Genomic DNA, 23,083 nt, shown 5'->3' with positions numbered 1-23,083 from the left:
GAGAACATGTGAGCAATGACTAATAAAACCCACAGGCTTCTGCAAAGTTCTGAGATGTCTAACTGCCAGTAGAAATGAGGGTGGAGGAGGGGATGTGTCACTAGCTGTTTCCAGCAGCACTGTGACTGTCTGATAAATCAATGGTGTCAGGATGAGGATCACTGGCTTATTAAGTTAATGGTAGAAAAAAAATTTCAGATACAGGAGGGACCAAAGCCAAGTTCACAGGCAATGGCCAACTCAAAGCAGGATAACAAATTTCTCTTTGAATTGTCCTGGCACTATCTGCACATATTTGATGGGCATGGTTTGACACTGGCATAGCCCATAAGGATTGGGAAACCAGAAATGCCAGTATCTCCCCATCAAAGTTTTTGTAGGGACTGTTACTAACTTTGGGGCAATACTCTACAGTTAACAAAAGAACTTTGTGTAAATGATACCATTAATTTTTAAAGAAGATAGGTATTTGTTGTCATCACTCTTTACATTTGAGGAAACTGAGACTCAAGGGAGTTAAGTGACCTGTTCTAATCTTCATGGTTGTTGAAGAATCAAAACTATACCCAGGGTAAATTTTCATAGAGGCAGAAGAGCAATGTGCCTTTTCTTGCGTACTTTGTGGCATCTCTGAGGCCCTAGAGATTCTTAGACTTTCTTCCATCTTGTCCTGAAACTGAGCCTGAAGCTCCCACTAGTGGGAACATGTTCATTGAGCTAAGATGCCGTGTCTGCTAAAGATCCCTGCCATAGCGTTCATGTACTGCCTTGGATAATTGAAAAGAAATGGGCATCCAATTCTCCATCAATTATTCTTCAGTGTCCATCCATGCTTCCCTGAAATCCAGGTCTGTGTAGCCAAATCTTACATGGTAAAACAGAGAGCCAGAGAGCGCATACTTAAACCAAAAGGGATAAGATTAGTTACAGGCGGTGCGGGGGTGGGGGGGGGTTGGGGAGGAATGGGAGGGGGAGATGCCACGGGATTCCATCTTCTTTCTGATAGAATGGCACAGAAGGGATTAGATAAATGCCTCAAGCAGCTGGGGAAAAGGGCAGACAGCTGATGGGTTGGGGTGGGGACGGTGGTGAGCCTTAAAGCCCAAAGAATAGACTAAAAAGGGAAATGATTACTAGCCTAGAGTAAAACCCAAAGGAATCTGAGTTAGACTCCCAGATCCTGAGCCTTCCTTAAGACTCCAGTTTCCAATATTCAGCACAACTTGCCAAGGACACAGAGTCAAACACACAGAGTTCCCCAGTGTAAAGACCCACAGAGCCCTAGCTGGGATTCTGAAGGGCCCTCGTGGCGCTGTCTTGGGTGCTGAAGTAGTACAGCCTGGTGCCCAAACACGCAGAGGCAGCAAGGTGATTTCAAGCTGCACCATACTCCATTTCTGATTCAGCTTGAGTCAGGCTGCCCTCTACCCTGGCACTGCTTGTTGCAGAACTGGGACAAAGTGCCTCAAATACTCAGCTTTGCCTTTCCTCCCACCGCTCTCAGGAGCTTCTTGAAGAAACAGAAAAAGGATTTTGAAACTCCGAGACATGTACCAGAAAAACTGGCAGTTCAAATCATTTGCCACTAATCTCCCAGGAACCCACTTTTTGTGTCACCTTTTCTCTATCTGTGGTTCCTTCTTCCTCTGCTGTAAGTACAACTATTCCACAACCCACTTCTCTTCTTCTTGGAGGAGAGTCTGGGAGAAATCTGTCCTAAACCAGAGTGACTTAAAGTCATTTGACAACTTATATGACATGAAACGAAAGGTTGACACTCGCATAGCCCATAAAGATTAGGAAACCAGAAATGGCAATATCTCCCCATCTAAGTTTTTGTAGGGACTGTTATTATTAGGCAACACTCTGCAGTTAATGAAACAATTTGACATAAATGATCCCATTAATTGTTACATAAGATAGGTATTTGTTGTCATCATTCTTTACAGTTGAGGAAACAGACTCAAGGGAGTTAAATGACCTGTTCTAATCTTCATGGTTGTTGAAGAATCAAAACTATGCCCAGGGTGACCTTTCATAGAGATAATTGAGCATTTAAGAAAGGTATTTGGGAGGCAATAAAGAAGGAAGAGATTCTCAATGCTTTTAATGTTACTAAATCCATAAACAGCCTCCTGTTGTCTCTACATATAAACAGTCCTCATTATTACTACATTATACAATGTGAAAAGTTTTAGTACTATAGGGAAAAAATATTAAACTTACTATAAACCCAAATTATTTAGTCATTCAAGTGAAATATAAGGATGATCAAGACACAGGCTCTATCTTCAAAGCTTTCCCAATCCAGTTGAGGGAATGGGTGACATCTTACAAACTAATAATTTATCTACCAAGACAGGAGCCAAGTTTCACAGAAGCCCAGAGACCTGCCTGGAGGATCTAGGCAATGATCTAGGAAAGAAGTGTACTAGGTTAACAAAAGGGAAAGGGAAAAAAGAAGTACAGATTTTGTGGTTAGAAGATGTGAGCTCCAGTCCTAATTCTGCCAATTACAGTGTGATCTTAGGGAAGTCGTCTAGCTTCTCTTTCTTTGTATGCAAAGAAAAATAATAACACTGGACTCAATGAGTTATTTCAAAGATGATCTGAGATAATATGAAAACATACTTCCTAAACTGCAAAGCGCTATTCAACAAAAGCTAACCATGTTCGGACTGTTTGGGTGACAATATAAGCTTGTGTGTAAGTGTGATGAAGGCAGGACTGGGTTCTTCTCACTGGTTACAGTGCCCAACAAAACTTCATGTTCCCAGAGAGAGATATCAAGAACAGTCTGATTTCAAAAGAGCTCTGACTTGGGGAAAGAAAAAGGCCAAAGTTTGTCCTTAGTGGCCCATGCTGCCCAAGCCATCCCTGGGGTGCAGAGCTGAGAGGTGCGATGGAAAAAAGACGGCTCTCACAGGAGGAGTTGGCCTTAAACAGTAGCTCCAGATGGAATTTCAGCTGGAGGCATACAGCAGCAGCTGAGCTCAAAGAAATAACTGAGGTTTTCTGGACCTACTCTCTGGCTGGTAGATGAGATGAATCAGAAAGGAATAGAGGACAGGTGGTGCAAGCAGAAGGGAAAGGAGATGGGATGAGGAGAAGCAAAAGAGAGGTCATGATATAGGGTTACATTCTAAATCCTTTGCTTGGGTGGAAATTTTCAACTAATATAACTGCCATTGGATATTGCTATCGCCTCATGAAGAGATACTTTTTAGAAAGAGGATAACCACAGATTATGAAAGTTGGAAGAGACCTTTAAAATGATCTAATCTAACACTTTCATTTTACAGATAAGATGAGGGTTAAGAGAGGTGAAATTCAAAGCCAAAACATGAGGTCCCGAGAAAACAGACTAGGATTCAGGTCTTCTAATTCCCATGTCAATTTGTTTCTCACTACTCAATAATTGAATTAAGGTGAAGTTTGAAGTGCTGGAACAAATAAACCCAACACTGCAGAGACTTGAAGAATGAATAAGGATTTTTCTCCATTCACATAACAGTCAGAATGTGAGTGGTCTATGGAGTTGGATTTCCCAGGAAATGAACTGATGAGGAAACTTGCATGCCAGAGCATTACTTACGGAGTACTTTCCAGAACAGCGACCGGCAGAGGGTTGTTGCAATTGCAACAGAAGCTTCAGCCAATACCATAGGAAGCTCTAGAACTGGGATGCCCTTTACCATTGTCCAAAATTGAGGCATGGGAGCCAGGCCTGTTGACCATACATTGACCAATCACTAGATGTGGGCTGCACCTGAAGGAGGGAGTGGAACATAAGGTGGGGCAGCTCTTTCTGGCCAAGAACAATGTTTGAAAAATCCAAATGTGAATCCTCAACAGCCTATGACCCCAGAATCTGAGGGAAGGAGTGTTCCAGGCCTGAAGGGGGAAATACAGATTTCCAAAGCTGGGTCACCATATTGTCTGGGTTCATGTCTTGGGAAGGAGATAGAGAGCATGGTGGAGACACACCAATATCTTAAGTAACAGAACGGGTAGTGACTGAGATTCTGTTGACAAGAACTCAATGGCATGGTCATACCTAATCTCAAGTGCAGCTGAGAACAGTAGGCTTGCCGTGAAGCATGCGCCCAGCTGCATCCACTATCTGTGAGAGAGCATATACAAGGGTATTTATTTTTTTGACGTAATATATGTTTAAATTATCTGTTGTTTTATTCCTCCCTTTGGGGCTGGATAACACATGTTCCTTGAGACTCTTCTGTCTCCTATTATTCTTCCTGGGGCCAATTTACTCCAGAATCACTCTCTCCAAGGACGTGGTCAAGCCAGAATGCTCTCTAGATAGAGGTCTTTCTCATCTGCCCTTGAAGTGACAAGAAAACTATCAAAGAGATTTTCAGAAGCTATCACTCTGTTCTAGAGAAAACCTAGATTCAAGGGTTTCTCCATACCCAGTAAAATCTGGAGGCACAATGGCTTTTAGTTCCCCCCCCCTTATGTACGTGATGCACGTTGAGCTACCAAGACTTGCCAGGTGGAAGTTTCGTTTATGTCATCATTTGTTAATATTCCGTCTCTCTCTCTCAAAGTCTAGCTGGTCATAGCAGTATCTCTTCTGGCTCAATGCCCAACACAGCCTGACCTCACGTATTTTATATCAGAACCTTGTAACTTAACTGCTTTTGAAACAAGAACTAGATTTGTCAGGATCCGGGAAGTGTTTCTGAGTATTCCGTCCAAAATCCTAGAACTGAACTAATAATTCCAATTCTCTGAAACCCAACAAAGCCTTCCAAAGTTTCAATGCAAAATCATTTTTTTCCCTTCTTTCCATTTTTGATTCTATAGTCACATTAAACCCACAGAAGCCGTCTTTCTATAGAGCATTCTCTTGGGCTTCCAATCCGGTGAAGGAGGAACTGGGAAAGATACTCAGGTGCTTCTAAGGGCCATGCAGGGAGCATAGCTGGAGTCAAAAATGTCGAGATGTGCACCCCCCCAACTTGCAGGGACTCCAATCACTGAGGAGGAATGACCAGGCCTGTTTTTACTAGGAGCACCAATTCTTCTTTAAAAAATGTTCAGAGATTCGTAGAACTTTCATTAGGAATAGCTCCACCCAAGAAGACATTCCTCTCTGAATATATAGAACAATCCTCACCATTGCTTTCTGTAGTCAGTGCTTTGCAGCTTACAAAGCACATTTACATCCATTGACTTAGGTATTTCCAAAAAAAAAAAAAAGGGTGCAGGCATGTACCTATGCCAGGGGATATGCAGAACCATCCACTGAAGTGCAGGAAAGGAAATACCAGAGCCCGTGTGTTTTATTAAATAGCAGAAATGGATTTTTATTAACATCTAATACATGGATTGATATTGATGACATTTTGTCCCTGTGCTGAAAGCCCAGATGTAACTTATAGGAAACATGTTACCTGAGGGAAGAGTGAGAGCTCCACAACATTGAAGGCTCAAGTTGGGTTGCAGATTATCTGATCTAGTTTTAATTAAACAAAGCCTCCTCTCCCAAACAAAGTGGATGCTTGGCTCAGAAAAAATCCCAAATGGAAGTGAGTATAGAACACAAGCAACGAAAAAGGGCAGGGCTGACCCTTCCACTCCTAGTAAGAACGCAACTGTATAACAACCATATTATAAGATCAAAATAATAATGACTTACTCATATCTAAGAAGTTGGCCAAAAATTTTTGTAATTATCGTAACTGTTTGAAATACCATTTAGCATCCACTACGATTAATAATGAACCTTATCCTTAATGTATATTATAACTTGATATATTAGCTAATGATATAAGTGATGGGATTTACAAATATATAAATATACGTATATTGGGGTTACACACACAAATACATTTTTAGCAACAGGAAATACTCTCAGTAAGTTTGGGAGACCATTGCCATAAATCATTTCAACAATTCTTCATGGTCACCCTGTGAGTGGTATTATTTTGCAACTAAGAAAACAGAAACCCAGAGACCATGAGCTATAAAACTTATGTGGAAGTGAAGACCAGCCACCAATGAAATTGGCAACCCAAAAGCTGAGTGAGCGATTCAGGCACATCTGTGAGAATTAAAAAGCAAACCCCACCCCTCTAACTACTGAGTCCCAGGCTCTGCCCTGTTCTATTCCTAAAAGATTATACCAGGAAAGCTGGCTCCACAAAGAATATCTCATTCTATCAGTCTGAACCATGTCACCCTGAATCCTGGAAGCCTGCAGAAACATCATCCTTTAAGAAAAAAAAAGCCAGGCACTTGTCCTAGGATACTTTAAAGACGCTGTCACCCTCCCTACCTACAAACGCAAATGTTGCCTTAGTATATGCCTGAAGCAGGAAGTGAGACCACAGTCCCAGGTGACTGAAGCTGACTTCACAAGGGGTTAGGGGAAGGGGGGAGACTGATCTTGGCAAAAGCCAAGGTTTCTCGAAGTCATCCCTTTGGGGGTTGCAATGTTTAAAAGAAAATTTGCTCCCACCACTAAAACTCGCTGGGTGGAAATTGCCCTTGGAAGAATGGAAACCCATTTCCCTCTGCAGCAATCCAGTCAGCTTCCCCAAAGCTCAGAAATGTGCTGTGCTCAGCATTTCTGTGCTGATGCAGCATCCATGGTCCAAAAGGCGGGCGGCTGCAGCAGCCGCAGCAGCAATTGCTCTAGGGGGTGGAAATCAGCTCGCACCATTTCTACCTCATTTGGCAGCAGAAGCACCGAGTCACAAGGAAGATGAGGTTCTAGTCCAGAAGCAGCTGGGCTATGTCACTCTAAAGGTGGTGAGTAAAATGGCTATTCACTGGGGCATTAGGTTTTTGTGCCATTTTCCTAAGTGAAGATTCTGCGTGTAAGCAGATATGTGTGTGTGTGTGTGTGTAATTGTACACATGTATGGGTACTCATATTGTCACTGAGCAGCAATACTTGGATATCTGTAAGTGGAATAAATAAATAGAATGCAGTGTTGTCGAACTGGAAGGGGTCATAGAAATTGTGCGTTCCAAGCCCCTTATTTCACAGAAGAGGATCTTGAGGTTCAGAGAAGTGAAGCCTTTTGCCAGAGATTACAGAGTTAACCAGAGGCTTCTCTGGTCTAGCTTCTCGTGTCCTGATGCCCAGTGCAGGATTCTTCCCATTGCTCTTCGTGGGTATAAGATGACTGCCTCTATGCCAGGTAACCTGTATCCCTGGGAATAGGCTGAAACCTGCATCCGCAGCATCAGTGTCACCGAGACCCTTCTCAATGTTTCCAGTAAACATGGGAAGCCATTTCTAACTCACTGCAAGCTGGGGCACAGAAGCAAAACAGCAGCACGTGTTTGTCATAAATTGCTCCAGTCCTAATGGTCACCTCCTCCCCCGAGGTTATTCTTCCGGTCACACTGCAAACAAAGTGTATACAGCACCAGCAAATCTTCTCAGCAGGGTCAAGTGGACTGTTGATAGGGCCGGAGAGTATGCTTCATCAATAATATCCCCCTTTGCTTGGAACAAGTATTTGCTGAGTGCCACCCATACGCCAGGCACCATCATATTCTTTATCTCAGTCCATTCTCATCGCGGCGCCGTGAGGCATCATTACCCATCTTGACAGTAACACGGAAGGTGGGGGAGGGTCGCATAGGCAAGCTATTTTGGGTCTTTGAAATGTTCCTAGTTCTTCCAAGAATTATGGTTTTCGAAACAGTTATTTTCTGTGATCCTCCTTACCAGAATGACCACTGCCCCTGAAATGGAAGGAAATGTTCTCTCCTTAACGAAAAGCCATTATCTGCAACATTCTGGATCAAATGTGTAGTCAGATCAGGGAGAACGACATTGAACATTTGCAGGCTTGGACTCTAAATTAGGCATTGTATGGGCCTTTGGGGTTTTCTCAGGTTTTTCTCCTATTTTTCTGGGTTCTGGTTCAAGTGAAGATTGCGCAGCACGTTTAGGAACCCTGGCTTTTTAATACAGCTCTACTCCTAATTATGTGATCCTGACCAAAGTTAGTTTACTTCTCTGAGGCTTCTCATTGATAAACTGACAACGAAGACTAAATTATCTCTAGCCCTCCTTTGAGCATGGAAATGCTTGTGCATGAGTTCATTCATTCACTTACTCAAGTGTTTCCTGAGTTCTCATGACGCGCCAGACGTAGGAAGGAATTTTAGGGAGAACCGCCTCCAGCCCCACACCTTTCAAGCCTGCAGGAATTACTTGCACAGGTGTAGTTCTGGTGAAGCTCCATCAAGATGCTGTCCAGCATGCTTTCTGTGAACTAAGTCCGCCCTCCCTCAAGTCCCCTCTCAGTTCGAAATGAAGAGAATTTCCTTTCTGCCTGCTCTTTTGTATAATAACTTTTATTGAGTACTTAGTAAGACACAGTGCCAGGCACTATGCTGGATCATTTTTATGCATTACGTCATTGGATCCAGACAGTAATCCTATTCAGTAGATCATATGATTAGCCTCGATTCACAGATGAAGAAACTGGCAACTTGACCAAAATTGCAGTTAGAAAGTAGTGGGGACAGAGTTTCTGTTTGGGTTAATGAGAAAGATTCAGGCATGGATAGTAGTGGTAGTGGTTGTCCCACATTATGAGTGTACTTAATGCCACTGAATGGTACGATTTAAAATGGTTAGGAGGTGCCTGGGTGGCTCAGCCAGTTAAGTGTCTGATTCTCGATCTCAGCCCGGGTTTTTATCTCAGCGTTGTGAGTTCGAGCCCCATGTTGGGCTCCATGCTGGGCATGGAGCCTACTTAAAAATAAAATAAGATAAAATGGTTAAAATGGTAAGTTTTACATCGTGCGTATTTTACCATGATAGTAAGTATAGCAGTGAAGAAATTCAACCTCCATAGCATCGACTCCAAAACCTTCAAACCTTCAACTCCCAAACCTTCAACCTCAAAAACATTCCTCCTTCATCCTCACCACAAGACAAGACTCAGAAAGGAGGGTGTACCCTCTCTAACAGAGGCTTAGACTTTTTCCTTTTGTTTGTTTGATTTTGTTTTTTGTTTTTGTTTTTGTTTTTTAGTTTCTTAGGAAGCCACAAAAATAATGCCTACACATTGGGAAAGTTCCTTTCTGTGTTGAAGGTCAACATGAGCCTATTCTGAATTCTAATCAGATTCTCAAGTCTGGAAGACTCAGAAACCACTTCCATGTTGCTTCTCCCATTCTTCTCCCAGCCTGTAAGATAAAACTCTGTCTATAAACTCAATCCAACGGGCCTCGATCCCAGGACCCTGAGATCATGACCTGAGCCGAAGGCAGCGGCTTAACCCACTGAGCCACCCAGGCGCCCCAACACATTTAAATACCAGGTAGCTCCTTTGTACTACGTCCTGGTTTACATATTGTGGGGGGGCCAGGATGAGAAAGATACCATTTCTGCCTCCAAGAGTTTGCAATCTCGCAAAAGGGGCAAAGACAGAAATATGAAGAAGCAAAGTCATTGAATAGAATTTCTGAATACCTATGCTAGATGTGAAGACTCTAGACATGAACACAACAGTTTTGGTCTGCTGCAAAGATGACACAGAGTCAATGAGAAGGGCCTTCAGAGGGAAGAGATGATATTCTGTGGAGAGAGAAAGGTATTTGCATGGTGGATTTTTCTCCTCATCCATAAAATAGCCATGGACTTATTCCAGATGGTATTAGAGTTTAAATCTCACCACCTGTTCCTCCTTTTTTTCCCCTCCTCTCATTGTTTTTTTATCCTCCTTTCTTTAGGCTCACTCTGTTTTCCTTTTTTCTAATGTTTTCAATTGGACACTTAGATCAGTAATCTTTGGTCTTTTCCTGTACTAATATAAGCACTTTAAGACTAAGTTCTCCTTTAAGTGTTTCTAATGACTACAAGATACAAAGTCTTGATGTGTAGTATTTTAATTAATTAATATTTTACAATCTGGTTTCTTCTTAGACCCGGGAACCATTCAGAAATGTCTTTTATTCCCAAAAGCAGGGGAGAAGAAAGTGAATGTTTTTTCTAATGATTTCTTACTAAATTACACTATAGTCAAATAATACAATCTGGGGGTGCCTGGGTGGCTCAGTGGGTTAAAGCCTTTGCCTTCAGCTCAGATCATGATCCCAGGGTCCTGGGATTGAGCCCTGCATCGGCCTCTCTGCATCGGGCTCTCTGCTCCATGGAAAGCCTTGTTCCTCCTCTCTCTCTGCCTGCCTCTCTGCCTACTTGTGATCTCTGTCTGTCAAATAAATAAATAAAATCTAAAAAAAAAAATACAATCTGTATGACATCATGTCATAGTATTTGTTGAGACTTCGTTTGTGGGTTACTACAGGATCAAGTTTTGTAAATGTCCCATGTAGCTTAAAAAATGTAATTTTTCTAATTCCTGATAAGGGATTTCTAAGGTTGCCCACTACAGCAAGCTTGATAATGTGGTGTTCAAATGTTCTATATCCCTTCCAACCATTTCTATAATTACCAAGAGAGGTACCTTGAAATCTCTTCTTATCATATCTAATTTGTCTTTTTCTTCCCAAGATTACATCATTTTTTTCCTGTTATATTTGGAAGCTATGTTTCTAGGGGCATACAAGTTTAGAATTGTTTTTCTACTTAATTATTCTTCTTACACTGGTTTTTACTTGGAGAACATCTTAACCACCATGATGTCTTTTGTCTTCAAGTGTATTTTATCTGACATTAGTAAAATACACCGGTTTTCTTCTGACAGGTATTTACCTGTTATTTCTTTTCCTATCCTATTCTTTTCAGCCTTCTTGTTAACATGTTTTTTAATGTATCTCTTGCAAACAACCCATAGCTAACTTTTTATTTCTTGTCCAACTATATTTACTTCCCTCAAGCTTTACTATGCCATTCAAAGAATATTACTATATCTTACCTGAAAATTGTAGATACTAACTTCTGGGAGGTTTTCAGGTTTCTTATTGCCAGAAACGAAGGGTCTAGGACCCTGTTACTTAAGATTTCTAAGGGTGAGTCTTCCCCTTTCTCCCTTTGGGGTGTTAAAATTGGCCCTTTCTCTCACTCAGTCTGTACTGTTCCATCGCATCACACCAGTCCTACATTTCATCTTCTTCTTCCCAGACATCCCCCAAAGAATTTTGCTTCTACAGCTGGAGTCTTCAGTATCTCCTCTTTATTCCTGCTAATAGATTGTACCAGAAGTGAATGATGATGAAGATATTATAGATTGGCACTTCCTTGAAAACAGACCTTAACAGCAAGGCTCAGTTCTTCAAAAGAAATGGAGTTACTTAGACCCTTGGAAAATGTGGTTACAATTGGCCTTCTCTGCAATTAATGATAATGCCATTACCACAAGGCATTTTGGGGAACTTCTCTGGCTTTCATCAAGAACAAATTATACTAATAGTCTTTCTTTGCCAATAGCAACAAAGATACCCCTTTTTAAAGGTAAAAATCAATGTCTTTAATATTTGTTGAGCATTTACTACAACAACGCACTGTGGTAGTTTTTTTTGTTTTGTTTTGTTTTGTTTGCATTATGTGATTTTATCCTGACAATTGCTCTCTGAGGTAGATATAACTATTACCCCTGTAAGAGGGAACCTCCAAAGCGTGGGGTTCTGTGAGAGCTGTGCTCAAGCCCAGTGAGAAAGCAAGTCAACAGGCTCCACAGTTTCCCAATGAAGAATTCTACCTCTTCTCATCTGTCCCCAACTCTGGTTTACTACACAGATGCACAAGCCCTTTTGCCTTTGACTTCCAGGCGCCAAGTAACTGTGTAGCCTCAGGCAAGGTGCTTCTCTCCTCTGAGCCTCCACTTCCTTATCTTTTAGCTCTAAGATTCTCCCGTCTGACCACTACACACACCATGGAATCAAGACTGCCAGTCAACCTGGGGAGGCAGAGCTGTGTAGTAGAGCAAGTATGTGGTCTCATGTCTGTCTCGGCTCTAAAACGCACACCTGTTCTAGAGAATCCACCCTCTCTAGGAGAAGCCAGAGACGTATGCAAAACCAGCACAATTTCAGAAGTGCCAGCAAAGCATCCTGTTTTCCCCAAATAGCCATCATTCGCTGGCTTACGGGTTTCCAAAATGTTATTAATTGATGTTATGGCCTTTTAAAAATTCCCTCAGAGAAGAAATGTGGGTAGATGCAGGTTACTGAGTTGGGATCTTGTTCCGAGAGCATTGGGAGGGAGCTGCTTGAGAGGGAAGAAGAGAGCAAAACAAAGAAAGCTTGGAGCTCTGGGTGAGTAGGAAGAACCCTTACACCCTCCACTTCCCAGTGAGAGAGGAATTAGGCTCAGCAAGGGAAAATGATGTGTCCAAGATCACTGCAGCAAAGGAAGTACCAGAACCAGTTCTTCTGGTTCTTCTCCGGACTCCCAGACCAGTAGCCTACAACACCCAGTGTCTTGAGGCTTGCCTTACAGGCTCTTCTATTAGGCAGGGAACTCTCTTGGTAACACTGTGGCTATTGACATACAACGAGTAAGGAACGTGGAATGAAATGCCATCTTTTCCTGTCCTAGGGTAGCCAGATAATTTAAATATGTATTAAACAGAGAAACAATTCCCATAAAAACTAAATTCCCATTGTTTCTTTCATTCTCTCCTACCTTGTCCATCACTTGCTTCTGTCCAGTATTTCCCTTTGTAGTCTATCAGCTCTGAGTCTCAGATCATGCACCAGAAACTGGGAACATCTCTGCCAAGCAGGAGTCCTGCTTATCATCCCTGCCTTGGGGGAGACAGGAAGCAGGAGATCACTCAGAACAAAACCGAAGTGTATTCACTTTGGTTTATGGTCCCCCATCCCGAGAATTTCCCCTGGGAAACTCTGCCCTCAAATGAGCCCCTAAGTCTGTTTCTATTTTCCAACTCCCCTCCCCCACCCCATTCCAGGTGATGAAACACTAAGACTGGTTAGGATGCTGCTTAAATGCAGAATGTAGAGGACACCTGGGTGGCTCAGTGAGTTAAGTCTCTCCCTTCAGTTCAGGTCATGATCTCAGGGTCCTGGGATAGAACCCCACATTGAGCTCTCTGCTCCGTGGGGAGCCTGCTTCCCCCTCTCTGCCTGCTTGTGATCTCTCTGTCAAATAAATAAATAAAATCTTTTTTAAAAAAATAAAAAATAATTGCAGAATGTTATTATCACCATGTATCATCCAGATCAGTTTTCTAGGTCGTCCTAGATGTCAGAATGATGCAAGCCAACATTTTTATTATTTAGGATACAGTATACTAAGTTTATGTTGATTACTCTAAGTATCATCTTTGAAAGATAACTAGCATTAAAGTGTTGATAATGTTCCACTTTTGCAATCATATTTGCATAGTGTACAACAGAGTTTAGCAGGAAAAATTATCTTAAGTGGTGTTTCTCATCTGCTCTGTCAGTCTCACACTGCTTGCTTCGACTTGGTACATGAGGCAGGACAAACGTTTACAATTTTTTTTTTTTATATCAGCTTTACATTATAGAATGTTATTCTTGTCCCTTCTGGGAAGCCTGCAGCATGGAGTTGTCATGGAAAAAGCAGAGTCTTGGGGGCCGGTCGTAACTGAATTCCAATTCCAGCTTATGTACTTGAGAAAGTGATTTAACCGCTCAGGGAAGCAGCCACCAGCCACCTCTTCCGTAAAATGGAGTTAGCAAGGCAGTGAGATTGCAGATAATGTATGGGAAACACCTAGACAGCACCGGGCCTGAAAGGCAGCAGCCCCCTTTGTTCCACATACAGTGTTTTTAAATGCCCCTTGACCGCATGCTGAAATTAAAGCTGGGAAGTAAGCTGACATTCCCTGTACCACACTTCTGGCTAACGATTCTTTGGCCTTCCAGCAGAGTTATATATGCAGATAATCTGTTTGATGCTGTTCAACACAGAAGGGACGCTGATTTTATTTTAGAACAATAGTTGACTGTCTCCCGAGTGTCGGCTACTGGGAAATAAATATTGTAGATTTCATTTATCTATTCATTCATTACAAACAAGCTATCCTCCAAACGACCCCCTCATTCTTCCTTTCTCCCATTTACTTTTTTTTTTTTTACACTCCCCCCAGGCCTATTACAGTCTCTTGCCCAATTGGATGTTATTTTTCATTTCCATCCTGTCACCACCTAATGTCCAAATTTATTTAAATCATCCTCAGACACAATCCTACAAGATATGAATCACGTTCAGGGTTTTTCTCCCCCCCCCAACCCCCCGCCCCGACTTGTCAGCTGTCTCATTTATGATTGACAAGATTTCCATTTCAGTAATTTCTACTAATTCTGCTTCAAATCTGTATATCTAATGAACACACCAATCGGCACCTCATTTTTAGTCAGGACCATTTTTTTCTCGTGCAATGCACTGACTTCATAATTTGCAGTACAAGGTAGCTGCCTCTAAATGAAACTCGAAGAAAGCCTTGTCCAGTTTGCATGAAAACAGTCTCTGGCATGTGAGTACACCCATAATATCCTCTCATCCTTTATGCATACGAACACTGTTTGCATGCTGCCGTCAGACTCTTACACCCAAATGAGGTTTTTCTCTTTGTAAAGGAATGTTGAATTGTATATCTCTGCACAAGAACAAAAAAGAAAAACAGTTTGTCTGCACCGAAAAGCAAAAAAAAAAAAAAAAGGCAAAAACACAGTCTAAGTTCTCCAATGCAAACGCAATCTGACACATGCTAAAAATTGCCTGAAGCACTGGTGAGTTATAGATCTTCTCCCTGGGGCAGATAATTCATAAGGAAATAGCTTCATGCCCTATGTAGCAATTGAACAAAAATATTTACTTGCAGTAATATCAGATGATAAGGGGAGCAGGGTTTCTTTCTGGGCAAGGGGGGGAGGGAGAGCCCTGCGGTAGAGGCCCATCATAAGCATTGCAAATGAATCATTAGTCGTCATCCTGCAATCTAGGTCAGGATGGAGCCAAAGGGAAGGGCTTTTAAATGGGCTACAGGGCTCAGGTTGGATCTGCTTCTGTGAAGGCACAAGAGGCAGACACTTATGTTGTGGTGAGGCATTCTAAAGGGAATACAAAAATGCTTTCACCTGAGAGAGGGACCTTTTCCTGACCCAGAGAGTAATCAAGAACAAAGAGGGTTGTACTTTCAGATGAATGCCATTTAAACACACACACACACACACACAACTTTTCTCTAAGCATTCTGAATTCAACTTTGCAGGCCCTGAAGAGTGTCTACCAGATAGATGTTAAAAGGGAGAGAGTATCTTTCAGACTCAGAAACCTGTGGGTTGTCTTTTAAACAATGCAATTGTATGCTATTTTGGTCGGAAAGGACTTTTCAAGTCATCTACTCCAGGCATCTCGTGTTGAATAAGAGGATATGAAACAAGAAAAGAGGGACCTACTTGCTCAAGGGCATACGAGTCACCTGCACACAACTGTTTAGTTTTCTTTTATTTCTTAAAGATTCTGTTTTGTGCGATAGGAATAATTAAATAAGGCAGAAACAAAACAAATTGACTTGGCAACTGCCACCTGATAAACTAAATTGGTGTCAGATATTCTTGCCAGGTGCCTCAGCCTTCCCCCAAAATGATTCTGAAAGGCTGCTGCTTGGGGGACCACTGTCTTGGGGGTCCTTCCTGGGCATGTTGGGGTACTCAATCCACTTGGCCAAAGGCTCTGAGACCTTTGTGTGACTCCTGCCCTACCCCTCTGGGGCCACAAGAGGCTGGCAGTGTGTGTGTTTCAAAATACGTTCTGAAATATAACTAAAACTAGAGACATTTAAATAGAAAGACTTGAATTCCAAAATTAAATCCAAGCTACGCACTAAATGTAGTTGCTAGGGTTGGTGGGCTATTTCTTTTATTTGCAAAAATCATAAGAAAACTTAAAGGTCAAATGGCATCGGAGGAAAATAGGCAAGAAAGGAAGAGAATCCGTTTTGTCTTTAACGCTAGATTTGCTACAAACCATCCACATGATATCCAGAAGCAATGTCGCCTTCTGTCTAGGCCTCGCTTTCCTCTGGCTTTTCCTCTTTTGTACGAAGCAGAAAAAAAAAAAAAAAAATGATCTCTAGGCATCCAGCATTAGGGTTATGCCATTCCAAGGATATCTCCAAAACTGACTTGTTTTTTGCAAGCCACAGTCACTGTAGAACTCTCTGTAGCTATTTCCAAGATGTGAACTGACACATTAGTATCTGCTAAATTCATGTAAAGCTTCCGAAGGAGGTAGTTTCACTATTGAAATCATTCTCCAAAATAATGGTGACTGACTTGAGACTAAGAGCTTATGAATCTAACCCTCTAACCAGTATTTTTTTCCCCACTTCACTTCCCAGATTGACTTGTGAGGGCTTTTTTTTTTTTTCTCTTCCTTCTTTTAAAATATTTGTTAAGGCCTGAAGAGAACTAGGAATTTGGGGTACGCAGTACGTGTAGGCACACATAAATAAGTCAGAACAAGCCTGGTTCTTGTCTAGCCTGAACACTTCGGTAGGAAAAGAGCTCTGTATTCCATTTCTTCGGCCACCACAACTTGAAGGTTATAGAATATTCTATTTCAGGACACTTTTAGGACAGAGAAGCCCATTTAAAAGTACTGCAGTGTTATTTTGATTTCTGCCACTGAATGAATCACTCCTCCTGAATGCAAACACCAGCAAAGAATGCGTTAGACGATCCACCATCATATTAAAAATTAAATCCGGCTGCATTTCATAATGGGCTTTCCTTTTTAAAGCACAGTTTCATCTTTTCACCATGGAAATTGCGTTCTGATGGCTGTTCTTTATGGTTAACACTGAGGCATCGGCTGAGGTCAGAACCCTGCCTCTCTGAACAGGGAACCAAAATGTCACAGACACATGGTACGCTTGGCAAATAATATATTTCTTTCCAATCTCCTGTGTGTCTTCAGTTTACCTAGTGTCATGCTTGTGGTAAGCTGAAGAGAGATTATTTCTCGGGTCTTCTTTCCTTCCTTTGGCGGAACCAGCGGGAGGCGTGCGATTTACAATGAATTCAGAAGTGCACCTCTTTTGATTTTTGTTGTCTTTATTTTAACCTCCAAGAAGAGAGAGATTTAACTCAGTCTTCACCCCAGGCTAAGCTAATACTTAGGTCATGTCTGAGCTCTCTGGGGAACCCCGCTTTATACCATCCGAGGGGCAATGGTGTCTTTTCACGTGGAGCAGCACAGCTGTCCAGCCATATGGGCCCCAAACAGCCCAGTCAATCGGATTTGGGGAGGTTTTACAATGTAATTTCTTAACGTGCTAGTATTTGGGGTGAGTTTGATCAGGGGTAGAGACAGCTCTTAAGCCCAGGGGTTTAGGTTTTAAGAAGCCATCACAAATGTCCCAGCATCTGATCAGACTGGTTAAAAACAGATAAGAAATCTGTGACTGGGGGAGGGGAAAGGACTCCTGACCCCCTCGTTGGAGAGAGTCCCAGGGGTATGCTGTAACTATTAATTCGGCATCAGCTGCCTTTTTTTTTTTTTTCTTTTCTTTTCTTTTTTAACCCGGGGCTCATCATTTAAGGCGTTCCCACTCAGGCCTGCAGAGCATGTTACAAAACCATCTCTCTGCTCCCCTCCCCCCATGCCGCAAGATGAGAGAGCAAATATCCTGCATTGCAGCAACCGCGCTGGAGGACCGCATTGAAACCGTCCTCAAGCTAAACAAAACCAGGCCTTTGAGAAAAACCTAGAGAAGGGCAGCACCGGTGTGTCCTGCTGCCTCTTGGGCAAAACGCACTCCAAGTCGCAGCCCGGTCCCTCCACGTAAAGGGGTTTGGAAACTGCCTAAGGCATTCGTAAGGACTAGAAGACAAACAGTCCTGAATCTAAAACCCTCATCAAAATGGTGGAAGTCCTGAACCAAACTACCGCCAATACAGTTTTTTCCACCCGAAAAAGTATTTTAGTTGGAGGGGAACGTTAGCAGAATGGTAAGTTTTCCCCCAGAAAGGTATCCCACACCATGGCCCTTTCCAACTAACTACACAGTCTTCAGAAATTAACTATCTATTGAAGGAAGGTTTTATATATTTTCCCTCTCTGTTTCTTCCTGTCCCTCTGTCTCGCTCTCGCTTTCAATTTAAACCAAGGCTTTCCTTTTCTCAGAATTTACAAAAACTGCTTATTTTTAAGCGTTCTCCTGGTACGCTGTTGGAGGCAGAAAGCCAGTGCTACGGGGTTTTGAGACTGCTATTCTTTTACTGGGACAAACACTCTGTAATTGACAACAACCCTAACGGCCTTGAAGCTGGCGGGACAGCGCCCAGGGTCACCATTGATCTGGACCCTTCGGGCTCCGCGAGCGCTCATCTGCAGCGACCCCCGCAGGACCGCTCTCCGCCGCCCCGCACGGGCCATCTGATTTGAAGAGCTGCTTTCAGCTGTCGGGGGCTGGTGCTACACCTATCATCTCTCGGTGCTCTGAAACCCGCGCTGCCCAAGAAACAGTTTGGGTTCTGTTGTTTCTGTTGTTGTTGTTGTTGTTGTTTGAAGTCCTCAAAGAAGAAAAGCCGGAGTAGGAGAAACAGATGGGCCCTGCGTGTGCGGAAATCGCCGGGGCTGGCGATTGCCTCCCGCCGCTGCCGAACGCACTCCTCGGGGAAGACGGAAGATTTCTCATTGCTGGCGCTGGGTTTTTGTCGGGGGTTTAGGCGGGGGGTGTCTTTGGGTTTTGTGTGTATGGGCAGATTCATTCTGAGTCCTTCCTTATGACCAAGCTAACCCCGTGCTCCCGGAAAAACACACAACACGGCCACAACCATCACAACAAAAGGCACCTCCCCGAAGTGAGTCTAAATGTACGCGGGACGGGTGGCGGCCGGACGTGGAGACGCACTTTTGTGCCTCTCTAATCTCGGGAGTCCATCTGGCCCCGGCGGGCGCTGGGCGGCGGGGCGGGGTGGGGGGGCGCACTGTAGGGGAGGGCCGGGAGGAGGGGAGCCGGGAGGGGCGCGCGCACGTACCCAGAGGCGCGGGCACGCGCGCCCGCTCTCCTTCACATTCACCTTGACTGCAGGGGGGCGGAGGATGGGACTACCTTCCCCCATCACCACCAGCCCTTCTCCCCAACCCACCCCATCCCCGCCGCTGTCCTGCCCAGACTTTGCTAGGGGCTGGGAGGGAGGGATGGTGGGGAGGTGCAAAGGCGCTCCGGTCGCCGCAGCGGCCGGACAGCCGCGTGCTCTCCGCAGTGATGTCAACCGCATCCGCCGCAGCACCGCCCCCCCCATCCACCCCCACCTTGGGCCTCGCCCGCGCTGTAGTCCGCGGAAACCCCCGTCTGGCTCCTCCAGCCCGGGGACGAGAAGCTGGGGGCGTGCCGGTGTCCTGAGCCCCCCACTCATTTTGCAAAACCGGGAGAAACAGGGAGTGAACGAACCGTGGTGCCGCAGCTACTGGGGCGGAGGAAGGGGTGGGGGACGATGGACCTGGGTGTAGGTTTGACGCCCAGGACTGCTGAAGGGAGTCTGCCCGGGACTGGTGCAGCCTGGGTTACGTTTAGGGGGCGGAGGGCACGCATCACTGCAGGTGCCGCGCTTGTGGGCACGGCGAAAGCGCCCCCTTCGCCCAGGATAGAAACGGATAAACGGAAGCGCGTTTGAGTGTGGGGGTGCGAATTGCCACCTCCAGCCTTGGCTTTCCCGCTCTTCCGAGCGCTCCCACTTCTCACTTTCCCCAAATCCGCATTTTCCTTGGCACAGCTCTCCCGGAGCAAGAAGGAGAGGGAGGTACCCGGGGGCAGTGAGAATGACGTGTGCTGGTGCAGAGAGCGGGTGGGGGGCTGCGGGCCCCGCTCTGTGGACCGGCTCCTAATCCTCTTGTTTTCGGTACAGTCAGCAGATGTGGCTTCTTTTAGCTGAATAATCCGTTAAAGGAATAATAATTTTTAAAAAGGAGATCGACCTCACCAAAAGAGGATGGCGAACAAGATTAGGGCTGGGTAAGGATAAATTAAAAGGCTCCAAATTCTGTCTGTCCCTCTCAGCCTTCCTCTCTATCCACCTCCCCCTCCCTTCACCACCCTCCCCTCCCCCCCTTCTTCCTCATCCCCTGCAATCCGCACTCGACGCGAGTTCACGCGGAGGGCTGGATTTTCAGGCTGAACCGCAACTTGCGCTGCGCGTTATTATTATTCATCTGAGGGTGCTGCCGCCACAACCTTTGCCTCCTGCGCTCCTCTCCTTCCCCCCGGCCGCTGCCGCCAGCAGTGCAGTCCCTCCTGCACGCATGCTCTGGTTCACCGAGGGGAGATTCTGAATTTTTTATCGTGCTCATGATCATCATCATGATATTCCTTATCATGGTTATCATTTCCTCCTGCCAGGTGGAGCGACCACCAGCGCCTTCTCGCCACCCGCCCCTTCCCCAGCGAAGGAAGCAATTCCGGCCGGGCCGCGGCGGCCGCTCCCTAGATGCGGGTTTCCTTTGCCTCTCCGCATCCCTCCCTCTTTCATCTGCATGTATGTATCTTGATTCCTTTATTCCAGTAGATCTATTGCCTTTCTTTGGGCTGGCCGAAACGCTGAGGAATGCCACCAGTCTCTTCAAAAGAAGAACAAAAAGAGGAAGACCTTGAGTGGACCCCAGGACAAAGCACTTTGGGCTCGGCAAGAAGGGACGCGCGGGAGCGCTGACTCGGAACGAGAGTGATCTCCGGTGCCAAGGAGCGCCCACCCAGCGTGCGGACTTCTGAGGGTATTCGGATTGAATTTTATTTATCCTTTTGGCATGCTTGAACAGTGACACTGTTGGAGAGGGCTAGGGTTTGATTTTGTTTAGTTTTTCTGGGAAAGCGAGCTGAATGGTGGGAGATCAGATAGACTTAAGTTGGCTTTCCTGCTCCCCTGCCTGGCCTTCTCGAGATCCGGGTGTTGGAGAAGAGAGACTGGGAAGCAGAAGGCTTAGAAAAGAGTAGGCACCGGAGATGTTGTCGGCGAGCTAAGGGAAGGTTGAGGTGAGGGGTAGGTGAGTGGAGACAGGACAGCTGGAGGAGGATTTTGAAAATAGGAGGTTTCTTTAAAACCCCCCTTTGGGTTCACAAGATGAGTTTTGCTGGGGAGGAGAATATGGTTGTCTGTCCATAGAAGCTCTGAGAAATTGATGAAAAATTGATATGTCCATGTACACACATAAGGAGGCGTCTGGATTTGTGTGTAAACAGAGCAGAGAGGTGGAGGAAGGCATGGAGGGAGGGGGCTTAAAATAATGTCTTATTATCCCTTTGGCTTTGGGGACTCTCATCCTCTGTCCCTCCCTCTTTTTTGACCCAGGGATCCAGCTGCATTAGACACGAGTGACCTTTTAAATCTACACCCACCCTTTACCTGGTAAAGCCCGTTGACAGTTTGGGGTGGGGTGGGGTGGGGTGAGGAGACTGGTAGGGGTGTTTTGAAGACATATATATATTCTCTCTCTCCCTCTCTCTCCCTCTCCCCTTCTCTCCCCTCCTCCCCTCTCTCCTCCCTCTTCCCTCCTCCCGTCTCCTCCCCTCCCCTCTGTCTCCTCCTCCCTCGCTCTCCCCCCATCACTCTTTCTCTTCCTCCCTCCCACCTCCCTCACTCCCTCCCTCCCTGCTGCATTTTGCATGAGCTATCTAGGTCATTAGCATTTTAGCGTATGCAAGACTTGACAAAGCTGATGAGGGGCCAGATGGGCCTCGCTCTTATGGTTTTTTTTTTTTTTTTTTTTTTTTTCCCTTTTTTTCCCCCTCTTTTCCTTTTTCCCCTCCACCACTTGGGACCTGAGCAAGAGGACTGCAGCAGGCGAGTTTCGGAAGGCTGCCTCCCCGATACCGGCCCGGAGCGAGGCAGCTCGCCCCTGCGGCACGCCCGGACAGCCTGCGCCCGCACTCAGCCAGAGAGGTAAAGGCGGCGGCGGCGCGCCCTGCCCTGGTAGCCGCTGCCAAGCCCCCGCTGCCCTCCGCGTCCTGTGCTCTGGACTTCCTCCTCCACCTGGTCCCCCTCAGTTTACTGGGCTAAACTGAGGGTGAGAGGTGGGTGGGTAGGGTTTGCTGTGCTGGGGCGAGGTGGGGTTGGTGTTGGGTTGTTTGTTGTTTTGGGGGGTTGGTTTTTTGTTTTTTGTTTTTTGTTTTTTTTCATTGTCTGGATCTGCAGGGGAGGCGAGGCGCGAGGAAGGGGCTATGGGAGTCGGGGTAATTAACACGGGGGAGGCACCCCTCCGTCTCCCACTTCCACCCACACCCCCAACCCTCCACCCCCTCCGCTTTGCAGGAAAAAGCCTGGATCCGAAAGGATGGGGGAGAACAAAGAGCCTTTGGAAGACGTCGCTGTTATCTCATTGTCTGTGTGATTGGGGGAGCTGCGGTAGGGAGGATGCTGTGGTCCTGTTCTGCCTGCCTCCCCACCCCCATCCCTCTCCCCGCTGTCAGTGCGCACGCACGCGCGCTTCTTTTTACTTATTTTTCCTTGTTTTCTCATTCCATTTTCTCCCCAACCCCCCCTTCCATCCACCTGTCCTTCCTTCCTCCTTTCCTTCCTCAGGAGAAAGGCCTCTCTCTCCGTGTTCACAGCGGACCTTGATTTAAATGTCCATACAATTAAGGCACGCGGTGAATGCCAAGAATGGGGCTGGCTGAGCACCGTCGGTCCGCGAGGGCCCGCCGGGAAGGAGCCACGGAACCGAGGCGCCCTCCGCAGAGCTCAGCGCCGCGTCTTTGGGCGGGAGGGGTCTCGGTCTTCCCCCGGCCGGGCTGCCCTGAAACCGAGACCTTGGGGTGGGGAAGTGTGCAGTTTGTGACAGACAGGGGGCTTAGAGACACAGACAGGGAGAGAAGCTGATTCTGTGACAGAAGCACAGATCTGTGCAAGCACAGATGCGATGGGGGCGGGGGGGGGGCGGTTTGCCTCTGAGCGCATGACCGAGTGCTTCTGTGTGCATATTTTTCTCTGGGCTGGGGGCGCATTGTATGTGGGTCGACACCTTCCGTGGCTGTGTTTTTGTTCTGGGCTTAGCTTTTGGTTTGCCCTTAAAAAAAAAAAAATAATAATCTGGCATTCGGAGACTGGTGGTCTGTGCCAGGGCTTGCAGATATATTGTGTTCTCCTTGAGATGGGGGGTAGGAAGTGGGAAGGGGGGGGTAGCCAGTTGGAA

At 45.5% G+C, this 23,083-nt stretch overlaps 1 long non-coding RNA gene across 3 annotated transcripts; it reads left to right on the top strand.

Moving 5' to 3' along the window:
- Nucleotides 1-19,718: 19,718 nt before the first annotated feature.
- LOC122919187 lies at nt 19,719-22,432 on the top strand. Of its 3 annotated transcripts, XR_006386761.1 has the most exons (5): nt 19,719-19,913; nt 20,461-20,668; nt 21,244-21,300; nt 21,719-21,834; nt 22,204-22,432. It is a non-coding gene; the product is annotated as an uncharacterized LOC122919187 (long non-coding RNA). The 3 variants fall into 3 exon arrangements; XR_006386762.1 differs by lacking the exon at nt 19,719-19,913 and having other exon boundaries at nt 20,044-20,668; nt 21,723-21,834; XR_006386760.1 differs by lacking the exon at nt 19,719-19,913 and having other exon boundaries at nt 20,044-20,668.
- Nucleotides 22,433-23,083: the final 651 nt, after the last annotated feature.

Source organism: Neovison vison, chromosome 11, assembly GCF_020171115.1.
Source record: "Neovison vison isolate M4711 chromosome 11, ASM_NN_V1, whole genome shotgun sequence".
Lineage (NCBI taxonomy): Eukaryota > Metazoa > Chordata > Mammalia > Carnivora > Mustelidae > Neogale > Neogale vison.
This window is presented reverse-complemented; position numbering and strand designations above follow the sequence as displayed.